General features: G+C 45.2%; 1 protein-coding gene across 2 annotated transcripts in view; it reads right to left on the minus strand.

The window, feature by feature from the left end:
* Window positions 1–20893, minus strand: part of SLIT3 (slit guidance ligand 3) — a 729759-nt gene that overhangs the window by 415896 nt on the left and 292970 nt on the right. The gene's annotated exons all lie outside the window — the stretch shown is intronic.

Below are 20893 nucleotides of genomic sequence, written 5' to 3' on the forward strand. Positions count from 1 at the left end.
AGTGGAAAATAAATTTCAAGGCCTTTCATCTCAGTTACAATGACATGTTCATTTTAGCACTGGGTGGGGAGGGAGGGAGGAGAGAAGGGCCAGCGGTTAGGCTTTTGGAGGAAAATACACAATTCCAATGGAATCCACTGTAATTTAGGGGCAATTAGCGTCTGCACATTCTCCATCCACGAGCCTCCATTAATCCAGTTAATCCTTATCTTCTAATCAAAAACAAACATCTTTAAGTGTACTTGGGATCCTTTTAACACTTTCTGCACACCTGGATGGTGTCCTCAGCCTTATAATCCAGAGCTTTTTGAAGCCACTTCAGCTCCTGGAAAGGAGGGAACAACCAGTGTTGTGGCGGGGTCCTGCCAGCCCCTTAGTAAGCCTGTCCCAGGATGCACCTCTGCCTGGAGCACACGTGCTCCGGCTAAACCTGCCCTGTTCCTGCCATCATTCAAGTCAGTCTTGCTGTTTCGGGCAGCCCTCCCTGAGAACTCCTTGACTGCCCTTTGGTTAAATTAGGCAAGTGCCTGGATCATATAAATGCCTTCACTAAGGCATTTGGCTGCTTCCAAAGGCCTTATACCCTGTGGCTGTTTCATTTGATCCTGCAAACCACCATAATGTCATTACCATTCTCCACTTCCCCACCCACACCCACTCCCTGCAGTTTACAGATGGGGGCCACTGAGGTTACCAAGGGTTACATGACCCATCTAACTCCCACAGTTAGTAACTGGATGACAAGGTAGGTTCAAACCCAGGTCTCCTGATCTGCAGACGAAGATCTTCCTGCTACAGAACGCTGTGTCTTTCTGACCACCCACCTAAATCCATCATAAAGCTAATGAATAATACAGTCGTTCTTTCACTCTGTTTATGTCTTTGGAATGTCTTTGTATCTATGAACATCAGGGCATCTTCCTTCATTTAAAAGCCCTTAAGGAGAAGAAGATGTCATATATATGTGTAACTGGGGCTCAAATAATAATGTAAAACGCTTCTACCTATTCAAAATGTTTGCATTAATCTTATCCTGTCTACAAAATAGCCCAATGAATTAAGTAGGATGAGTAATATTACACCTATTTTAATGGTAAGAAAAACGAAGTTTGGTTGATAAAAGCAACTTACTGACTCAGAAGTAGAAAGTAGCATCGTTGGGAAGAGAATGCCAATTTTCAATTTCTGGGGCTGTATTTATCTACTGGATGTGTGGTTTTGAATTTGTGTTCCCGAGAGCCCTAGGCTTCCTATGTGCTGCCTCAGGAACTTCTGGGCAAGTCACAGAGAAGCAGGGCTTTGGGTATTGTGCAAAGTAAAAACCATGAAAGTGTTAGTCATTCAACTGTGTCTAACTCTTTGCGACCCAGTGGACTATAGCCCGCCAGGCTCCTCTGTCCATGCGATTCTCTGGGCAAGAATATGTGAGTTGGTAGCCATTCCCTTCTCCCGGGGATCTTCCCAACTCAGGGATCGAACCCTGGTGTCCTGTGTTGCTGGCATATTCTTTACCATCTGAGCCACCAGGCAACCCTCATTGGGCATAGCACTTGAGGGTTAACTTAGAATACTCCTTCCCTTAAAAAGCAGCTGGGAACCACTGGCAGTTTCTCCTTTCCTGCCTGCTGCTGCTAAGTCACTTCAGTTGTGTCCGACTCTGTGTGACCCCACGGACGGCAGCCTACCAGGCTCCTCCGTCCCTGGGATTCTCCAGGCAAGAACGCTGGAGTGGGGTGCCATTGCCTTCTCCTTTCCTGCCTAGAGCATCCAATATAGTAGCTGTGAGGTGTAGACAGCAGCGTCAGGATAATACAGTGGCAGGTGGCCTTGATCAGTCCCAAAATCCTTGCAGGCACTTCGTCCTGGCTTGCTCTCCATGTAGGCAGTGAAAACTTACCCTGTCCTCAGAGAGGGTAAGCCACCTACATGGCTTTTCATACTCAGTTAACTCAGCAATACTTGTTGAGCAGCCACCATGCACTTACTTCTGTGTTGAGACATTCTAGTCTAAGAAAAACACGGGATGATTCCACCTCTGCCTTCATGTAGCAACATATCAATAAGCAGTTCTGAGTCACAATAAGAGCCACACAGGAAAGATCTGTCTGCTGCAGGAGAGAGGACAAGGAGGGGTCTCATCCCACTAGGAGGTAAGGAGTTCCACTCCTTGGAGGTAGCACTGAAGCTCGGTTTTCAGCAGGGTGGAGAGGGAGGACATCGCTGTCACATGAACAGGGTTGTCTAGACAATACGAAGCGACAAGTGTGCTGGCTTGTTTGGGGACTCGCAAAGAGACGAGGCTGGCTGACCCCACGAGCAGGACCAGAAGAGTGGGGCTTGGAATTGACGCAAAGTGGCAGCCACTGCAGAGATTTATGTATGGAGCGTCACAATGAGTGGACACATTTTCAAAGATGATTTGGCTGCTGCCCGGAGAACCAAAACTGGGGTTGGTCAAGAGCAGAAGTGAAGACATCTGGGAGGAGGTTACTATAAGGTGGTTTTCCTTTATTTGTGACCTAACCAGCCCAGTTTCTGATTACATAACATATAATGTTCTTGAGTTCAGCGCAAGTTATCAGAAAGGGAATTCACCATCACAGCATCAAGGGTGCCCTTGAGGGACTTTATAATTTAAGGTGGAAGAGAGAGCAGACAACAGGAAGTATAGAAGAGCAATAGTGGTGAAAAGAGTAAGAGTTCTACCCTGGGTGGAGACGACAAGATTCCTGTTCCGCACCACCACGACTTCGCTGTGGAACGCGGGACCGGCGATTTAACTCTATCACCCCCACCTGAGGCCTCGTTTTTCCCATCTGTGACAAGGGACTAAAACCCAACCTCGGCACATTATTAGGAAGCCCAATTAATAATATAAGTGCACGTGCTCTGTTAACAGCAAAGCATTATTCAAACACAGGATGTCATTACCATTAACCATGTCAATATATAAAGTAATTATAATTACAGTTCTGAGTAAATATGGAATAACATTTTTATCCTGGATTGTGCCCTTAAAGTAAATTACCAGAAATTAAGAACTTTGTGTCCTTAGATTAGTTATGTGTCACTGTATTTCATCAATCTACTTTATTTTTTCAAATGCTGAAAGTGAAAGTGAAGTCGCTCAGTCATGTCCAACTCTTTGTGACCCCATGGACTGTAGTCCACCAGGTTCCTCCATCTGTGGGATTTTCCAGGCAAGAATACTGGAGCGGGTTGCCATTTCCTTCTCCAAGGGATCTTCCCGACCCAGGAATTGAACCTGGGTCTCCCTCATTGTAGGCAGACACATTACTGTTTGAGCCACCAGGGAAGAAATTTGTACAATTACTGAATAAAATAATTTTATTCTTTCAAAGTATCAAATTGACTCAGAATTATAATCACATTTGTTTCATACATTCCCCACGCTTTAGTCATTTACGTATCAAAGTCACATTTTTTACCATCAGTGTGTAAATATTAACTTGATATTTTGTTGAATGTGAATTGATATATATTCCCGGTTTTAAAAGAAATTTTAGCCTAAAGAATACTACCTATGAAATCACAGGGTTGATAATGCTAGTTATACTTTTTTTCTAATTTGCACTAAAATAGTTGGAGGACGGGACTTCCCTGGGTGTCCAGTGGTTAAGACTCAGCAATTCCAATGTAGGGGGTGCAGGTTCAATCCCTGGTGGGGGAACTAAGATCCAACATGTCGTGTGGTGTGACCAAAAAGTGAAAATTAAAAAAAAAAAAAGTTGTAGAACTGTTAACATACCAATAATCTAAACTATCTAATAGGATCTCACATAACACCCTCCCTGCTTCCCCCTCCCCCTGTAAATGCTGTATTAGGAAACAATAGCTTATACCATTCATATCCCTGGGAGCTTTTTCAGTGTCAAAATTAACGAGGCTTTCCACTGGCCTAGTGGTTCTTAACATTAACATCACCTGGAGAACTTTAGAAATTCTTGATATCCAGCTGGGCTGCAGATCAATTAAATCAACATCTCCAGGCATGGGATTCAAGCCTTGGTATTGTTCAAAGGTCCCCAGGATGATCGTTACATGAACCCAGGTTGAGAAGCATGGACCCAGATTCCTGGATACTTTCCAGGACTGCCTAGGAATCCTAAGATCGGACAGACACTGAGGACAGATAGGGAGAGCCTGCAATAGTGGAGCCAATCCCAGTAACAAGGGGAAAGCCATCTGGATAAACAGCAATAGCAGAGGTGTAGTTACTAACAATACAGAGGTAACATTAATTGAAGGCTGACGCTGCAATACTTTGACTACCTGATGTGAAAAAGCAGGCTCATAGGAAAAGACCCTGATGCTGGGAAAGACTGAAGGCAAAAAGAGAAGGCAGCAGCAGAGGATGAGATGGTTATATAACATCAGCGACTCAATGGACATGAACTTGAGCAAACTCTGGGAGCGGAGGACAGAGGAGCCTGGCGTGCTGCAGTCCACGGGGTCACAACGAGGCAGACATGACTTAAGGACTGAACAACAACAAAGAAAACTATGTCACTTACTCTTCTAAGTACTTTATAAGAATTAGTTCTTTTAATCCTCATAGCAACACTGCAAAGGCAGCACCATAATGATCTACTTCCAAGATGAGGCATCCAAGGTCCAGAGACGTGCAGTAACTTGTTCAAGATCACACAGTAGGTATGTGGTAGAGCTGCAATGGAAGCTTCCTTGAAGGCACGCCTCAATTTTCCATCCTTTTTTTGGCTTCCTATTGAAACATTTACCTTAGCACCTGGAATCCTATTATATAAATGCCAGGATCTCTTTTCTCTGCCATTTTATTAGACTTATGTCCCCTAACTTTACAGAAGAGCACAATTTATCGATGTGAAAATAAAGAACTGTAGACAGTGCACTATTTCTCGTGTTTTATAATCCCAACTACACGTGTAGTCTTGTGGAAGTCCCGTAACTTCTCTTGGACATGGCTTTCCTCATGTGAGTTGCAGAAATAAACGCTTCTGCCTTGTAGCCATTAATGCTGGAAGAAGGCGAGGCATGCCAAGTGTTGGATCCCCATGGCTCCTTGCCCTGGAGGAAGCTCCTCCCAGGAGTCGGGTTGGGAGACAAGGATGGCTTCCAGCAGCCCCAGAAGTCGCTTTGCTCCTTTGTAGGATCCAGTTACACCCAACAGCCTTAGATCTGAATGAACTTGACTGTATCAGCACACCCACAGGGTCTTTGAGTCTAGCTTGGTTTTGAAAGTCCAGCCACAGGCAGGTGAGATGAGCCTGCTGTTTTCTGAAAGAGAGATGAAGACCCCTCCCTCCCGTAAGCAGCAGAGTTCACTTCACAGATGAAAAAGCGACGTGAAATCGGATGTTTTTCAGGCTCAAAACAAAGCAGCGGAAAGTCTACTTAACCCTCTCCCTCCATAAAGGACATTGAAACACACAGCGTTTAATTTCCAAATTTGGCAACGTTCTTTTTAAGGCAAATATTAAGTGGGGATTAGAGGCACACTGGGCTATGTAACTCTATCCTCAGCCCTTTCATTGTTAATAGCATTTTTTTTTTTTGGTGGCATTTGTGTAGAGATGTAGGAAAAACCAAAGTCTTATGTAAATGAGAATTGACACACACTGATACACCAAGCGCCAGACCTGAGGTCTTAATTACACAAGAGTCTAGATGTCAGAATGAATGTGGCTTATTGACATGCAGAGGTTTCACTCAGTCTTGAGCCGGGCGACCTTCATCCAGGAGCAGAGAGAAAAGTGTGGTTTCCCATTACCCAGGGCTACGCTCACAAACGGTGAAGGACTGAGGCCATGCCTAGGAGCTTTTCTGGGTGGAATACACCCTTACACCCGACAGCCACACCTGCTTCTGGTGGTTACAAGCAAAGCAAGGAATTCTCAGTTGTTTCCAGCTGTGCTCGACCATGCTGCTAACTGGCTGAGGGTTCCTAATAGCCAAAGCATATAACGGCATCTCCTCCGGCCCCCTCGCCCTCTTAGCCTGTCTCCCCCTTTCATAGCAGCCATGGCATCTGAACAGGGCCATGGACACGCCTTCATTTCAACAACGAACGCTCCTGCGAGATGCATAAGAGCATCAGTAGGCTTCCCCGGTGGCTCAGTGGTAAATAATCTGCCTGTAATGTAGGAGATGGAGGAGATGTGGATTTGATCCCTGGGTTGGGAAGATCCTGTGGAGAAGGAAATGGTAACCCACTCCAGTATTCCTGCCTGGGAAATCCCATGGATAGAAGAGCCTGGTAGGTTACAGTCCATGACATCGCAAAGAGTTGGACATGACTGAGCACGCACACGCAGGCACGTTTTAGGAATATGAAACCTGCAAAGTCAGTAAGTGATGAGCATGTATGTTGCTGAAGATGAGGTCGCCGGGGGCAGCACACTCACACAAGTTGTTCCCGTGAACGAGAATCTAGTGAGGCTTATACCTCCTGGCCACGGCTCTTTTCACGAGCTGACATTACGGCCGTCATCCCAGGGGGGTACCGGCTGTGTTTGTAGAAGGAGAGAAGACCACATTCAGGCTTGGGCATAACCAAACAGTTCTCAGTGGTTAGTGTCTTGGCCTTTAAATAGAAAAACAATACACCTTTTACCTCTGCCGTGCTAATTAAAATGTCAGGATGGAGCCCCAGCACTGATGTGACGCATGACATAAGGAGGTCCCGTGTAATCCGACATGTTCTACGTGCACATCAAAGCCCCATCAGGGATAACGGAGAGGGACAGTCCATGCATTTGCGCTGCAGGCTGACACATAACTCTGTGTGGCTTCATTCACAGGCCCTCGCTCACCGGGAAATTAAGCCATCAAGCCGCCGGGTGAGAGGGACACAGCAGACCCTGACCGGAGGCCCGGGATGCAGAGGAAGTCACGACAGATCCGCCTGCTCAGGGAAGAAGAGTTTTCAGACCGCTGCCGCACCGTGACCTCATCCTCCTGTGGACTTTGGGGGCAAGTGCTCTCCCAGTCACTGATATGGCACTGGGTCATTTATGATGGCCTTATGACACTGTTTTTCACTATTGTGTTTGCACTCTTGTTAAACAACTTTGTGTAATCGTCTCTTCTTACTCCAAATAAACCTTAGCCCCTGGAAGGCAAAAAGGAGCTTGTGTCTGTCCTAGCAAGTTTCTCCAGCGCTTCTGTGTAGTGGAACCATTTGTTTTGTTTTGGTTTGGTTTTTGCAATCTATCGCACACCCAAACTTTTCCAGACTACAATAAAAATGAAGCATTAGAAAAATAAGCATGGGCACGGAGGGCTCAGCAGTGTCAAATTATTGTAAATATGTCTAAATGCTTAGGCTTCATTTCTGTACGCATCCTATTCCCGACTAGTAACCCAGTTTGCCAACTGGTACACATCTGTGGACCAGACTTCAAGTAGCACTAAACCAGGAAACACTGGACTGCTTGGAACAAGGTGGTACATCCAATATATCTCAGAATGTAACAGTTGATTGAATGTGGATGTATATATATCACATATATAAATATATTATCTATATACATATATGATACAATCATTCTAATACAGCCATATGCAAATACAGTCAATTAAATTATCCTTTACCCCCTATACATACTAAAGATAGGACTACAAAATGGAGAGCCGCACCTCAGAAAAAGAAAGCATAAGTGGAAGATCCACTTGATGGAAAAGCGCGTTTGAAAGGGGAATTACGGCCGAGCACTGTCTGCCCTGCGCTCTACACTCTCTTCTCCCAAGTTCTGTATGGATGATGTGCATTCACCTCGCACTCAAGGGGCAGTGATCCTCACTGAAGATAAGTGATTCACCAAGCTCAGCTCTATAGGGATGCAAACTGGATCCAAACGCACGCCTGTCTGTCTCCACAGTCTGTGTTCTTTCCGTGGTGATGTCATGGGTTATATCACAGAGGGTACCAAGAGAATGGATGCTGTCCCACCACCACCTCCAAGCAAAGGGGGCTTTAAAATAGTCACCGATGGGCTGGCCTTGGCAGGTTTCAAGTGAGAGTGTCTACTGTTGGGCTTCCAGGACATTTACTTCTCCCCAAGAGAAAGACCTAGACCCCTTCTTCCTCTAGAGATTGAAGCATCAAGATATAACGGCTGAATATGGATGGACCTAGAGACTGTCATGCTGAGTGAAGTAAGTCAGAGAAGAAGAAATATGACATCCCTTATAAGTAGAATCTAAAAAGAAAGGATACACATGAACTTATTTACAAAATAAGAAACAGACTCACAGACTGAATGAACTTATGCTTGCCAGGGGGGAAGAACTGGGGGAAGAGACCGTTAGGGAGTTTGGGATCAATGTGTACACACTGCCATGTTTAAAACGGACAACCATCAAGATCTTACTGTGCAGCACAGGGAACCCTGCTCAGTGTTAGGTGGCAGCCTGGATGGGAGGGGAGTTTGGGGGAGAATGGATACACGTAAATGTATGGCTGAGTCCCTTTTCTGTCCACTGAAAGGATCACAACACTGTTAATCAGCTATCAGTTCAGTTCAGTTGCTCACTCGTGTCCGACTCTGCGACCCCATGAATCACAGCACACCAGGCCTCCCTGTCCATCACCAATTCCTGGAGTTCCCCCAGACTCACATCCATCGAGTTGGTGATGCCATCCAGCCATCTCATCCTCTGTCATCCCCTTCTCCTCCTGCCCCCAATCCCTCCCAGCATCAGAGTCTTTTCCAATGAGTCAACTCTTCACATAAGGTGGCTAAAGTACTGGAGTTTCAGCTTTAGCATCATTCCTTCCAAAGAAATCCCAGGGCTGATCTCCTTCAGAATGGACCGATTAGATCTCCTTGCAGTCCAAGGGACTCTCAAGAGTCTTCTCCAACACCACAGTTCAAAAGCATCAATTCTTCGGCGCTCAGCCTTCTTCACAGTCCAACTCTCACATCCATACATGACCACTGGAAAAACCATAGCCTTGACTAGACGGACCTTTGTTGGCAAAGTAATGTCTCTGCTTTTGAATATGCTGTCTAGGTTGGTCATAACTTTCCTTCCAAGAAGTAAGTGTCTTTTAATTTCATGGCTGCAGTCACCATCTGCAGTGACTTTGGAGCCCCCCAAAATAAAGTCTGACACTGTTTCCACTGTTTGCCCATCTTTTTCCCATGAAGTGATGGGACCGGATGCCATGATCTTTGTTTTCTGAATGTTGAGCTTTAAGCCAACTTTTTCACTCTCCTCTTTCACTTTCATCAAGAGGCTTTTTAGTTCCTCTTCACTTTCTGCCATAAGGGTGGTGTCATTTGCATATCTGAGGTTATTGATATTTCTCCCTGCAATCTTGATTCCAGCTTGTGTTTCTTCCTTCTTCCAGTCCAGCATTTCTCATGATGTACTCTGCATATAAGTTAAATAAGCAGAGTGACAATATACAGCCTTGACGTACTCCTTTTCCTATTTGGAACCAGTCTGTTGTTCCATGTCCAGTTCTAACTGTTGCTTCCTGACCTGCATACAAATTTCTCAAGAGGCAGATCAGGTGGTCTGGTATTCCCATCTCTTTCAGAATTTTCCACAGTTTATTGTGATCCACACAGTCAAAGGCTTTGGCATAGTCAATAAAGCAGAAATAGATGTTTTTCTGGAACTCTCTTGCTTTTTCCATGATCCAGTGGATGTTGGCAATTTGATCTCTGGAATGTGAAGTCAAGTGGGCCTCACTTGACTTGATGAAAGCATCACTACGAACAAAGCTAGTGGAGGTGATGGAATTCCAGTTGAGCTATTTCAAATCCTGAAAGATGATGCTGTGAAAGTGCTGCACTCAATATGCCAGCAAATTTGGAAAACTCAGCAGTGGCCTCAGGACTGGAAAAGGTCAGTTTTCATTCCAATCCCAAAGAAAGGCAATGCCAAAGAATGCTCAAACTACCACACAATTGCACTCATCTCACATGCTAGTAAAGTAATCAGCTATACTCCAATATAAAAATACAAAGTTAGAAAAAAAATACAAATTTTTAAATGGTTAGAAAAAGATACAATGACTAAGACGTGTTACAGCCACCTAAGACCCAATTAAGGGCCAATGCTCGGAGAAGGCAATGGCACCCCGTTCCAGTACTCTTGCCTGGAAAATCCCATGGACGGAGGAGCCTGGAAGGCTGCAGTCCATGGGGTCCCTAAGGGTCTGGCATGACTGAGCGACTTCACTTTCACTTTTCACTTTCATGCATTGGAGAAGGAAATGGCAACCCACTCCAGTGTTCTTGCCTGGAGAATCCCAGGGATGGCAGAGCCTGGTGGGCTGCCGTCTATGGGGTCGCACAGAGTCAGACACGACTGAAGTGACTTAGCAGTAGCAGTAGCAGCTCTAAGTAGGGCAGAGCAGCAAGAGAGCCAGAGAGGCATGACAACCTCCTGCATCTGGGGTGCGTGCGTGCGTGCCAAGCTGCTCAGTCCGACACTTTGGGAGCCCATGGACTGCAGCCCACCAGGTTCTTCTGTCCAAGAATACTGGAGTAGGTTGCCATGTCCTCCTCCAGGGGATCTTCCGGACCCAGGGATCAAACCCACGTCTCCTGCGGCTCCTGCATTGCAGGTGGATTCTTTTCCTCTGAGTCACTGGGGAAGCCCTCTGCATCTGGGTTGTCTCCCACCAAAGACTCAACATGTGAGCTACTTATTAACCCATTCCTTATAAAACTAATTCCAGTGGGGCTTTTCTACTGCAGTCCAGGACCCCTGTCTCATGCAGCCTTTTAACACGACAATAGGACACTGAGCTTCACACTGTCCCTTTTTAAAAAAAGCCAATGTTTGCTCCGCACTGTTGGGCCAGAATTTGAAAAGAAACCATCATCTAATTTATGGCAGAAACATACATTTTTCAAACCACCCTTTGAAATGAAATGTAGTTGCCTTGCAGGCATCATAAAAAGTTTAACTTGGGAATAAAAAAAAAAAAAAGAGAAAAAAGAAATGAAAGAAAACCCACAACAAGTAACATAATGCTTTCTGACTACATCCAGGGTTTCGTTTAACTTTCAGGACACAGTGCATCAAGGCATATATAATCATAGCCCTTCAGCTCCATTTAGGAATTCCCCTGCTCTTTCCTGCATGTTTACACAACTTTAATGCTTTTCTATATTGGCTCAATAAAGCATTTTTCTATTGAGATGGCATTGCTCATCTGTATTTATCCCACAGTGAGGAGGCTGAGCTCTCTGAGCAGTCCATTTTGGTAACTGCAGAGCTAATAAATTGTGAATAAACAGCTCAAATATTTCTCAGGAAATAAAACTGGAAAGCAGAGGCATTTGCTTCAACTACCTAAGACAGTCTTGCATATTTAGAGATTAAGGCTGAGGTGAGGCTTTCTTCTTTCAGCTGTACCTCATCCCCCCTGCCCTTGACAACTTAATTTCCTGTCTTCTTTGGGAGACGGACGGATGAATATTTAGTGTAGAACATGATTGTGATTAAGCTTCCAAATGTATCTTCATCTGGATTCCAGCTGGTGAGGCATCTCAATTACTCTTCCATCCCCCATGGAACTGTCTTATTGATGTAGTAAGCTTTGCATGATGGCACTGGATTAAAAATCTCCCAGGACTCCCCAAAACTTCTGACCTCAATTATCCCTTAATAAAGAGAAAAAGGAGGTCTTGTGCATACACTGTGACCTGAAGAATCCCACCAATAGGCATCACTTGCTGACTAGCCACCTTCAAAGAATAAGAATGTGTCTTACAGACAAGCTCTTTTCTGCAACTTTCCACCTTTGCAAATGATGATCGATGCCTTAATGTGAGGCTGATAAACTGATGGCGGTGGTGATTAATAGGTGTACTGTCAATACGACACAAAGAGGGTTGCAAAACCTTCAGTTGCCCAGAATTTCTTTCCTGAACCAATATTTCATATTCGTCACTCTTTCCATGATTCCTGATAGCATTATGCCCAAACTGAATTACAGAAGTACAGTATCATTCTCTGAATCTGTTCTGAATATCTTGGGTATGTACGTACTATTTTTCAGTATCATTTCCTTTGAGAAATTTGCATTTGCTGAGCCATGTATAGGCCATGTATAGGCTGTGTGCAAAGCACTGGGCATAGGTCTGTAAGCAAGACATAGATCCAGAGCAAGTTCCCTATTCTCAGGGCACACAGTGGGGTGGGCGACAGGCATGCACACAGTCACAGCTCGGTGAGAACAGCGCTGGAGGAAGCCGAGGACGAGATTCTGCAGGGACACACAGGGGTGGCATCTGCCTAGACTCAGGAGGACAGCAGAGAAGGGTTTGCAGAGCTTCCCTTCTTCTCCCTTCCACCTAAGTGGCCTCAAAACTTAGACAAAGCCTTTGACACCAGAGGACAGCACCTGCCCTTTTTTCTTTCCTTTCTCCCTCACTCCCTCTTTCCATCGCTTTCTATAAAAGTAAAGGTCAGACACTTTTCAATTCTTGCACTTACAATCTAACGATTTCACGAAACGGGAAAGAAGAGCAGGCTAAAAGGTGTTTTCTTTTTCTTTTTTTTCTTGCCATGTATATAAATGACTTTAGATGATTAAATGCTATACCCAACGTCTCACAAATTGTATGGTTCCCACTGCAGTTCAGAGAATGGGGTAATCTGTGTGGATTAGAGTATTCAGGAGATGCTTAAGAAGGTGGGGAACCAACACAATATTGTAAAGCAATTATACTCCAATTAAAAAATTTTAATGTGATATATAACACAGGGATTCAAGATTACAGGAAAAAAAAAGAACCGGCGCTGAGCTTGCTTTCTAAGACATGCTAACAGTGGGGTCAGCACTTCCTCCTTCCATTAGGCAAAATCTGCATTTCCAGCAAGCAGAGTCGAAGGTAGATCCTCTTAGGAACCAAGTGGGCCCACAGAGAATTCCAAGACCCCTGTCCAGGAGGAAGAGGGAAAAAAATAAGGTATAGATCTGATTCCTCATTCAAATCTTGCAGCGCTAAAGAAGGACTTCTGTCCCAAGAGGGAAGCTCGCTTCCCCTGCTTGCCGTCTTGGTTGAGCATCTGTGTGTATGTTGCTGCCACACAGCGGCTGAGGGGACACAAGGAAGGGAGCTGAAGGAAGAATGGCAGTCGCTAAGAGGGACAGGCTAGCTCACAGGGCCTCCTGGAGAATTTTCAGTCTCTCTAGAATCACTCTTGAAGAAGGCAATGGCACCCCACTCCAGTGCTCCTGCCTGGAAAATCCCATGGACGGAGGAGCCTGGTAGGCTGCAGTCCATGGGGTCGCTAGAGTCGGACACGACTGAGCGACTTCACTTTCATTTTTCACTCTCATGCATTGGAGAAGGAAATGGCAACCCACTCCAGTGTTCTTGCCTGGAGAATCCCAGGGACGGGGGAGCCTGGTGGGCTGCCGTCTATGGGGTCGCACAGAGTCAGACACGACTGAAGCAACTTAGCAGCAGAATCACTCTCCCACATGATGACCAAAGGGAAAATAGAGCTCCTCAAATACCTTCATTCGGAGACGGTTAAAACAAATCACCCTACACATGAAAAAATTCTCAGAAACTAGGAGAGGCTGGAGTGGTAGCCTGAAGCATTATAAACTCATGAAAAATTAATTCAGTCCTCAAAGTCAGCACCAGTCAGGACTTTTCTACACAACGAAAAGTTCTCAGTGGCATTATTAAAAACACTGGAGTGACCAACTAATTTCAAAGGCCCCACTCTCGGCATTAGAAGTTATCAAAGACAGATGTGCTAAAAAGTTTCCCTCTATCAAATTCAGTGCCCATCAGCTCTCCCAGGGTTAGAATTGAGATCCTTGTTATGATTGGAGCACTTTTGTTTTCATTTTAACATAAAGGCTTTTGTGAGATTTCCCTTTCAAAGCACGATGGAGAATAAGATTAGTGAGATCAGTCTTTTTCTCCCAGGAACCAGTACCTCCTTGAATCCAGAGACCCTGAAATTGCACACGCAGCCCAGTCGCATTGAGGGAAGGTACTGTTTGTCTGCCACACCAGCATTTGCCAGCCTTAGAAATTGTGACATTTTTCGAACAGAGGCAGGAGACGGAGGCTTCAGGCTCTGGACAAGTGGGTCCCATGGTCAGAAATCCTGCTATCCAAAATAAAATGCACACAAAACCAGATAAAACTAGAAGTGATTCGTCCCATTTACAAGCAGGACTCACCACAGGGTTCCTTAAACATCACGGTTCATTGTCCACAAAACAAAACTAAAAAGGACTCCTAAGTGTCTAAAGATGCATCTATTGTGCTACTACCACCAACGGATTCCCTTTGTTGAATGTCTACTGTTTATGTGGCTGTCCTTGACACTTGACGTAAGTAGTCTCATCTACTTCTCACAACGGCCCTGTGACCAACATAGCAGAACCTCATTGTATTCTAGGGAAAAATGAATTCTTGCCAGAGGTCGTACAGCTAGAGCTGAGTTGGAATTGAAACCAAAGTCTGTTTTGCTTTGCACTCCACTGTTTTGATCTTCTTCGGAGTCAGACGCACTGGTCATACTCTAAAGCCTCATTAATTTGAGCTGGCTGAGACACATGACAGCGTAAATTTGCTGGAAAAGTTTGAATTACAAAATATGCACAGATAGTCCACAAGTTACCCCAGGAACTGGTGATTTCAATCTTTGCTGGAGATGCTTCAGGACTTACTCTAATAAGAAGGACTATTTATAAGTCATAATTCCAACACATCACTAAAATAGATGAAAATACTTTGTTGCCTTAATTTGGTTTAGTCTAACTTGATAACATGCATATTAATCTCTTTTGAAGACACTTTACACCAGCTATTTCCAAGAGACCACAAATTCTTGAATACCAAGTCCAAATGTGACTATGCTTCACATTTAAATTCTTCCAAACCAAGGTTTGTGAACAAATCATCAGTCTCTTGGTTTAGAAATAAAGAGAAGCAAGAGGTTACAAATGAAAACCATGAGCTCCTGCTCTTCTCTCTCCACTGCCTGGGCAGGAAGGGTGGCTGGTTTAAGAGGGAGTAGCTATCTATGTCTTATGAAATTCAGGCCTTAAATTGAGCAAAGAATGGGAGGAAAAGAGTTCTGGATCTTTGGAGGACATGTGAACTGGGAGCTCAAAATTGGGATGAGGCAGACTCAGGCCAGGTTAACAGAAAGAATGAAACAACTATGCTAAAAACTGTCCAACATCTTTCAGAATTTTAGGAAAAATTCTGGATCCTACTTGGGAGGGAACTATGGTGATAAGAGTGACTGGTAGAGAGAAGTAGAAAAAGCCTAGAGTGACCAAATTAATACACATAAGAAACAGCACCATTTCCCATCGAGTAGGCACTATAACGGAGATACAGGTGTATCTATAAGCTGTGCTGTGCTCTCAGTCATGTCCGACTCTTTTCAAACCCATGGACTGTAGCCTGCCAGGATCCTCTGTCCATGGGGATCCTCCAGGCAAGAATACTGGAGTGGATTGCCATGCTCTCCTCCAGGGGATCTTCCCAACCCAGGGACTGAACCCAGGTCTCCTGCACTTCAGGTGAATTCTTTACCATCTGAGCCACCAGATAAACCCATATATGTATATATACATATATCTCCATAATAAATGTTGGCAAGGATATGGAGAGACTAGGGCCCTCATACATTGTTGGTATGGGTATAAATGGCACAGCTACTGTGGAAAATACTCTGGCAGTTCCTCAAAACATTAAATACAGAATTACCATATGACCTAGTAACCTCACACCCAGATATAAACCAATGACAAGGGAAAACGTACATCCACACAAAACCTTAAACAAAAATGTTCATTATTAGTAGCCAAAAGCTAGAAACAACCAAATGCCCATTCAATGATGAAAGGAAAAACAAAATATGGTAGACATACAGTGGAATATTATTTAGCCATAAAAAAGGAATGTAGTAGTCATTGGCTACAGCATAAATGAATCTTGGAAACATGCCAGGCAACAGAAGTCAGACTACTACACGATTCCACGTAGTCAATTACTACACGATTCCATGTATATAAAATGTCCTCCAAAGGAAAATCCACGGGGATGAAAAGTAAATGAGTGGTTACCAGGGCTCTGGAGAGAGGAACAGGGGAAGTGACTGCTAATGGGCGGTGGGCTTCTCTTCGAGGTGATGGACATGCTCTGGAATTAGATCCTTGTGATTATAGCACAACAGTCCTAAAACTGAATTCTGTACTTTATGGTAAAGAATACTACGCTATTTGAATCTGAAAGAAAGGAAAGCCATCTACTGCGAAGAGAACAGGTCAAAGCACTGGTGGTAACAGTTTTTCAGTTCGATGTACTGAAGAGTCCAGCTGTGTGTTCTGGAAGGAGGCTACTTTTTGCAGCACTTGGGGATCATCGACCACAGCCAGTAAGCATCACTTCCTTAGCTCCCCACTGCACAAGCTTATCTTTTCTGGAGAGGCAGTCCCTGTCCATCACAGCGAGGGAAGGACTCCTCCATGGTGTGGAGTTGAGTCACTGGGTCACACTAAGGTTTCAGCTGGGTCAGCAGTTCATAGAGTCTCCTCACTCCATGTGAAACACTGTGGCTGGACACGTGCATGGGAAGGCCAAGTTCTCCCTGAGGAAAAGCTTCTGGGAGCTGTGCATTTTATTTCTAAGAATTTCAAGTATTCAGCAGCAGTGGGCACTTGTAAAATTTTCAAGGCACCTGACTTGGGTTTTAGACTATTTCTGGCAGCAACAGAGGATGAGAGTGCATTCGTATGTATTTCATCATGCTGAGCAGACATAAATTCAAGATGGGGGTGAGAAGGGAGGTGATGGTGAGAGAGGGCGACTCCTGGGGACCTGGACCAGTGGGAGGCAGCCTGGAGCTGTGGGGGAGATGATCCTCTCCAAAATGTAAGTTGGGTGCAGCTTAACTACCTCCTCACTGCCCGCGCTTTTCCTCACCTCCGGGAAAGTTCACTTGGTTGCTGCTTCAACAAGCAGTGCAGCTTACGAGACGACCTTCTCACTGCCTGGGCTTTCCCTCACCGCCAGGAAAGTTCGTTTGGTTGCTGCTTCAACAAGTCGCAAAAGAGAATTATTAATATCACTTCTAAGATTTCCCCATATATAGTCCAGGCAGAAGAAAAAGGACTGATACAAAGTGATGAACTCTGTAGAAATGCTGATGTTCTAAGACCTGGGCACTCCTCTACACACCTCCAAGAACACTGCCTGACACAGGGTGGAACTTGATGAATGTACTGAATAAAGACCGAATAAAGGGATGAATGAACGCACGCATGAATATGTGCCTTTTCAGCATTTCTATGAGCTAGCTGGGCCTCCCAGGTGGCTCAGTGGTGAAGAGTCCATATGACAATTTAGGAGATACGGGTTTGGTACCTGGGTCAGAAAGATTAAATGGCAACCCACTTCGATAGTCTTGTATGGGAAATCCCATGGACAGAGGAGCCTGGCAAACTACAATCCACTGGGTCACAACAGAGTCAGACAGGACTCAGTGACTAAACACCAAAAACGTCCTAGCTCCTTTAGTAGGTTTCTAACTCAGTATCATGTTTTGAACGCAGAGAGGTGTTAAGTAACTCACCTAAAGTCACACAGCTTGTGAACAGCTGATTCAGGATCCGAATCGCAGCAAGCACACAGGAAGCACGCCGCCTTACCAGAGCGAGGAGCGGCCCTATTCCACGTTCCCACGGCAGCCAGTGCTCACCTCCATTTTGGTGTCTACATAGCACACTGCAAGGTCCTGCCCTCTTTTCTGTCATCCCTGACTATATTGCGAGATCTGAGAGGCAGGGACTAAATGCGCTTTGCTCATTGCTATGTCCCTGGTGACACAGTCCTCGATACATCACTCCATATAGACATGCTGACTTAACAAACGGGAATGAACTGATGAGTTGGACTTATATAGACTGAACAGAGAAGGCAGAATATGAGCAGGCTCTGATGGGCAGAGAAGTGGAAGGCGGTGTAGAGAGGGACACCCTGTCCCCAGGGTATCTTGTTGGTGTATTTTGCTGCAGGTAAAGTGGTAGTATTGCTGAAAGGGACTGTAGCTTTCCAGGGATCTCAAGGCAAATTAGGGGGCACCAGGGTTTGGCAGGAGAACATCTGTACAGCACATTGTGAGTGTCAGATGAAAGGCGTGCATAGAAAAGCAAAGATCACAGCATCACTTCTGCAGAAATGAAACATTCCTAAATTAATACAAGGAGGGAGGTGAGGCTCTCAGAATCAGAGAGACTGCAGAGGGTCCTGGCTCACGTCGATGCTGCTTTCAAAGTAAGTAGGTACGTGGGTAAAAGACACAAGAGGGAGCAACAGTTACAGCCTATTTGAAACTACGGCAGATCCACAACCTCGCAGGTATGCCCTGGGCCGATCAGAGTTGAGAGGTGGATGGCACATTTAGGAAGGCATAAAGAAAGCCATGGAAGGCTTGGGAATCACTTTCTCCTTGCCCTTCACCCCAAATACATTCTTGTGAGCACCGGAATCTGCTTAGCAGCGAGCAACAGTGCCCCCGTCATGCAGGGAGGCTCATGCGTCCTCTCCATCTCTCTCCATCGCTAAACCCTGTTCTTGCAAGAATTACAGTATTATGAACCCCATGTGTGTAAAATTAAAAACAAAAGTGATTTCTTCTTAGAGATAATTCTCCTGCCCCTCTTTTCTCTGCCCTCCCCCACCTTCTTTTTTCCCTGCCCCCTCCCCAGGCCAAAACCCCTACTTAGCAGCTGGGTGCCTGTCCCATACTGCCAAAAACACCATTTGCTTTCGATATTCTGGGCTTTGCCACAGGGGTTCTACTCTGGCCAGAGTCAAGACACACTAATTCCAACATTATTTTTACTGGCAACTTCAGTTCTTTAAGGCGGATTCAAGTTCTATTTGTAGATTGGGGTGGAAGGCAGGGAACCGCAACAATGCATAGCTTAAAAAATATAGCTCTCCACCTGGATGTCCTGTGGGCATCTCAGACTCAACGCGCCCCACACTGACTCCAGGCCACCCCCTCAAGCCACCTCTTTGTCCTTTTGCTGGTAAACAATACCCCCATTCCTGCTCCCTCCCTTTTAAAATCTGTCTCCAAGTCCTGTGGATTTTTCAGTTGAAATGTCTCTTCAATCCAACCCTTCCTCCATCTCTGTGACTGTCTGGCTTAACATAAGGCCCTGTCTATATGGGGGTCTTTGCCTTCAACAGCCTCCAAAGGTCTTCCCAGCATGAATCTAATCATCTTTCCACTTAGCCTCATATCCCTTTTCCATGATGATTCCGTCAATCCAATTGGTCTGACCGAATTACGCCGTCAGCCCTTGAATATGATGTGTGTGTTCCTGTTTTTGGATCCTGACACACAAGACTGTTTCTTTCTGTGTTGGGAGACTTGCTGCGCTGACTCCCCTGGTTGCTCTGGCCCCTGTGCTACGGCAGTCCAGCACACAGCGCTGTGGCTGTCCCTGGCCCGTGGCGCCGCAAGGATGCACTGTGTGGTCACACCCTCTCCCGGGGTGTGAGTGACTTGAGAACAGGATCAGGTTACAGCAACTTAGCAGAGTATCTACTAAGTGTTTGTGGAGGAAGAAAGTAGCAGGGAGGAAGCAAGGAAAGAAGGAGAGACAAGGGAGCCCCGGTGGTCCAATGGTAAAGAATCTGCCTGTCAATGCAGGGAGCGTGGGTCTACATACCGCACAGCAGCTCAGCCTGTGTGCCACAACTCTTAAGCCCACCAGCCACAACCACGGAGCCCGAGAGTCACGACGACTGAAGCCCGGGGACCCTTAGAACCGTGCTCAGCAACAAGAGAAGCCCCCACAGTGAGAGGCCCGTGCACCTCAACGAAGAGCAGCCCCAGCTTGCCTCAGCTGGAGAGAGCCTGCGCTCAGCAGGGCAGACCCAGCATAGCCAAGAATGAATAAATAAATTAAAAAAAAAAAAAGAAAAGGCCAACTTCTGCTCCATCGCTGCTTTCAAGATCCATACACTATCCCTCAAAGTCATTTAGTTTCTTTGAATGTCCCCCAAAGCACAGAATTTACAGCAGACAAAGGTGTGAATATTCACACTCTGTCCATAGTGGCCTTGGACTTAACGTCTCAAAGCCTCAGGTTCCTCCTCCTTAAGCAGGGAATCATTAGCTCTCTACAAACACTTGCCTAAACGTTTGACTGTGGGATAAGGTAAAAGCATTCTGATAACAATTATTGAGTTTTAATGATTATTGCTTATATTGTCTGTCCTTAGGGATTTTTACTCAATACAGCTCCTCCAACTATAAGACAGTCTCTGCCCTGGTGAAGCTGGTAGTGTGTGTGTTGGCAGGGGTGGGGTGGGTAGGTTAAAGATGAGAGGTTTTCTTAAACCAGACTTCTTGTAACTTAAGCATCACCATAGATAAGACCAGTCAAAGCAATACTTATTTGGTTTGCCTACAGGCTTCTCCTACTGTTGCTGCCAAAGATTCCACACTGCTTGTATTTTTTAGCTTTGAATATAAAAAGTGAGGTCAGATCTGAGTTCTAATAGAGTACTACACATGAAATTTCATAGTATTTTTGTTCAGATAGCAATCATATTAAGTGGTTATAGTTATCAGTTTTATCCTGTCTCTGCAGATGGCATGAAATTCTTCTGGAAGGAATCACAGTCTGGAAAAGGGAACCTGGGTCTCTTGCCCCAGTGTTTTGGCTGCTTGGAAAAATATTCCACCTACTTGACATACTATTTTTGAAATCTGGAGCATCAGATTTGACTGAGCCAAGAACAGGCCAGAGCTTGGAGCCCTTGGAAGCTGAGTAATGCCCTGACCAGTGGAGTGCTGAACCTTGAGTGGCTGGCTGAAAATCCAGCTTTTTAATTGAAGTATAGTTGCTGTACAATATTTT

The sequence above is a fragment of the Bubalus bubalis genome, chromosome 19 (assembly GCF_019923935.1).
Source record: "Bubalus bubalis isolate 160015118507 breed Murrah chromosome 19, NDDB_SH_1, whole genome shotgun sequence".
In the NCBI taxonomy this organism is placed as follows: domain Eukaryota; kingdom Metazoa; phylum Chordata; class Mammalia; order Artiodactyla; family Bovidae; genus Bubalus; species Bubalus bubalis.